Raw genomic sequence first — 3474 nt, forward strand, 5'->3', positions numbered from 1 at the left:
GTAAAGGTTTAACAGCACGGCGGGTTGCCAGATTGGGTATTTTTCCTTCATCACTAGACAAGGCCTTAGATTAATGGCACGGAGGGTTGCCAGATTGGAATTTATCCTTCATCACTAGAAAAGGCATTGGTTTAGTAGCCTACGTAGTCCCAGATCTGTTTGTGCATGACGATGTTTGGGACGACAATGACCATAGGAGCAACACAGCACAAACAGATCTGGGACCAGGTTATTGGTTTAATATATGAGCAACACATGGAGATGTTTAGGCCATCGGTCCCCTTTGCCAGAATGGAGTCTGAAGTGAGAATATATGGGTGACATCTCAAAAATAAAAAAGTATGCAGTTGATCAGAGTTAAAAGGCAGCGGTGTTCATTCTCTCCAACTCAGCTGATATCAATAACACTTCATGTTACCTCACAGGAGTTTGGAATCCAAACCAGGCTGGCTAGAAGACCGCAACTCAACCGTGACCGAGCAGCCAAGGTCTGACCCAAGGTCTTTAAACAGAAAGGGTTCCCCATAAGGACTTTGATGAAAGGCGGATGTCGACCATCTCCTCTTCTTCCTCCTTGTAATTGTCAGGACATTGACTAGTATGACAACTACAAGTCATTTAAGAGACTGTACAATGCTGCCACCTGGTGAGTAAAAACAAATCCAACCAATATTATCTCTCTTTAATTTCAAGAATAGGGCCCTGACAGATAATGAAGCTAGAGAAGCTACAACTATAATGGAGTTAGTCCAGGAGGATCTCACAGCTCTGAGGGGACAGAGGGGTCCTATCTTTGGTACAGGTTCTTCTGAAGGAACTCCAGGATCCTCCTCCATTTGGACTTCCCTCCCCACAACATGATCACTGCAACAACACATCACAGTTTTACAGTAGGGTAAAAATACTAATGGAAAACAATCCCTTTCAGAGACTTGTAATGTGTAATGTCTAGTGATACTATCGACTGGGTCCTTGATCTAGCCGTACAGTAAGTCAGAGCAGATGAGAGATGCTCTGTAAAATCCCTCACCTTTGCCCCTGTTCTTGGTGTAAAGCCTAAGGAAGGTGCTGGAGCAGAAGTGAGGAGTGTAGAAAGGTTTGATCAGGTGACCAGCCCCAGGGTAAGACACAGGTTCCCTGCCCTCTCCAACATACTGTACTGTGCATCTGTGCATAGAGGTCAGAGGTCAGGTGATATCTGGGATAGGCCTTTTAGTGTGTCAACTTGTATGCATTATCAAGTAGTGGTCAAGCCTAGTGGTTAAAAGTGTGGTGCCATTAACTGAAAGGTTGCTGGTTTGAATCCCCGAAGTGACTAACCCTAATTGCTCATGTATGTTGCTCTGGACAAATGTCTACTAAATAACTAAAATGTACAGTACTTACATCCTGGACAGATTCTGCAGTGGTACAGTTCTGGTCAGCTTCTCCAATGACCATCAGTAATGGACACTTTAACCTCCTGACCTATGGGGTCAAAAAATAGGTCCAAACACATGTCAGTTCCTCACTGTACAAATACATACAGTATAGTGTGCATACAATGCAGTCTGAAAGATGTCATCACCTCTACTTTAGGGCCACTCTCAGTGATGGGCTGGATCATGTCTCTCCAGATCAAATGGTTGTTCTCATCAAAGTGCATCTTGTGCATATTTCTAGGGATTTGAGCAAAAAACTATAATTTCAGTGCATTCCAAATGTCATTTACTATTGCTTTGGAATAGGTTAAAACACACTCACGTGTTGTACCTGTCAGCTATTGACACAAAGGACAATCTGAAAGGGAAAACATGGCTGCCACATATACACACCATACATGTGGGCTGGAAAAGAGGGGAATTATCCAAAAATATGTTGGCAAATAGGAGAGGGGTGTGTCTACAGAGCACCTGTAAAATAATTGTTTACAGTATATGCGTTCACTAATTAACTGGTTATCAATCAAACAAGTCAAATTCAAAGAGGAAGGTGTGGAATACTCACGTTAATAACATCAGAGTAAACGGCCAGGGATAAGGATTCCCAGTGAGAAGCCAACTATAGCCACTCTATCACTGGCCACCTGGGGATGGTCTCAGCATAGTGAAGGCTGTCTGAAGTAGGGGCGGCAGGTTCACAACAAACTCCAGAGCACACACACTTCAGGCCTGTTGCATCTTTTTCCACAATGAAATGTACAAATACCTCAAAGTACTTGCATCCTATGGCAACTGTTGTAGAGAAGTCCGTGGGGTACTGCAACACTAAGGAGACGTAGCTTTGGGATGCTAACAGGGAGGAGTGATGCTCAAACAGCCCCCCTCCTCCCCCAGCTAGCTCCAGCACAGCAGGGAATGGTCCAGGACCTTATAGAGGAAAACATATACAGTAATATAGTATAGTATAGTACACATATCTGTTACACTTGCATCCATTATCTAACGGTCCGTCACACTTCAAGGTCATTCTGGTCACACTTCAAGAACATTCTGGTCGAATGATATACCGTAATGCGCTTTAGGATATGTAATCGCATACGAAATATCTTGTTTAGTCACCTGCTGGTATAAAAAGGGTTCCCTGGATTCCGTCCTTGTTGTTGTCTATCTTTTGGACTACGGGGGCCATACACCAGCGCTCTACGACTGTACAGGCTAAAGCAGCCTGCTCACTGAAGTCCTGGCTGATGTGGCCACTGTACACAGAGATCTGGACCAGCAGTGGAGTACAGATATCCTTCTTCCTCAACCTGACAGGGAGAAAAAAAACAGTCAACTATGTAGGGAGAGCTAACTGAAAATAATTCAGAATTCATACAGGAGCAGAGGCATATCTTAATGTCATTTGGTGTGTGTGTGTGTGTGTGTGTGTGTACCTGGGTCATGTTTCACTGCCAGACACTGGCCTCATGATCCACAGTAAGCCCATGGACTCTAAGCCCACATAAGAACCGCTGAAACGGATGTCCTCGGCAACTTCACACACGGTACAGGACAATAACACAACTCAGTTGCTTTACTATAGCAATTTGTACAGTTGATAAACGAGTACAAACATACAGTAAGGGAAAAAAGTATTTGATCCCCTGCTGATTTTGTACGTTTGCCCACTGACAAAGAAATTATCAGTCTATAATTTTAATGGTAGGTTTATTTGAACAGTGAGAGACAGAATATCAACAAAAAAATCCAGAAAAACGCATGTCAAAAATGTTATGAATTGATTTGCATTTTAATGAGGGAAATAAGTATTTGACCCCTCTGCAAAACATGACTTAGTACTTGGTGGCAAAACCCTTGTTGGCAATCACAGAGGTCAGACGTTTCTTGTAGTTGGCCACCAGGTTTGCACACATCTCAGGAGGGATTTTGTCCCACTCCTCTTTGCAGATCTTCTTCAAGTCATTAAGGTTTCGAGGCTGACGTTTGGCAACTCGAACCTTCAGCTCCCTCCACAGATTTTCTATGGGATTAAGGTCTGGAGACTGGCTAG

The 3474-nt window shown here is 43.5% G+C and overlaps 1 long non-coding RNA gene across 2 annotated transcripts; it reads right to left on the bottom strand.

Moving 5' to 3' along the window:
- Positions 1-667: 667 nt before the first annotated feature.
- On the bottom strand, positions 668-3025 carry LOC139565841 (uncharacterized). Of its 2 annotated transcripts, XR_011672985.1 has the most exons (6): positions 2858-3025; positions 2541-2731; positions 1568-2348; positions 1387-1467; positions 1031-1167; positions 668-864 (listed from the first exon to the last, which is right to left on the bottom strand). It is a non-coding gene; the product is annotated as an uncharacterized lncRNA (long non-coding RNA). The 2 variants fall into 2 exon arrangements; XR_011672984.1 differs by having other exon boundaries at positions 2541-3025.
- Positions 3026-3474: the final 449 nt, after the last annotated feature.

The sequence above is a fragment of the Salvelinus alpinus genome, chromosome 37 (genome assembly GCF_045679555.1).
Source record: "Salvelinus alpinus chromosome 37, SLU_Salpinus.1, whole genome shotgun sequence".
NCBI lineage: Eukaryota > Metazoa > Chordata > Actinopteri > Salmoniformes > Salmonidae > Salvelinus > Salvelinus alpinus.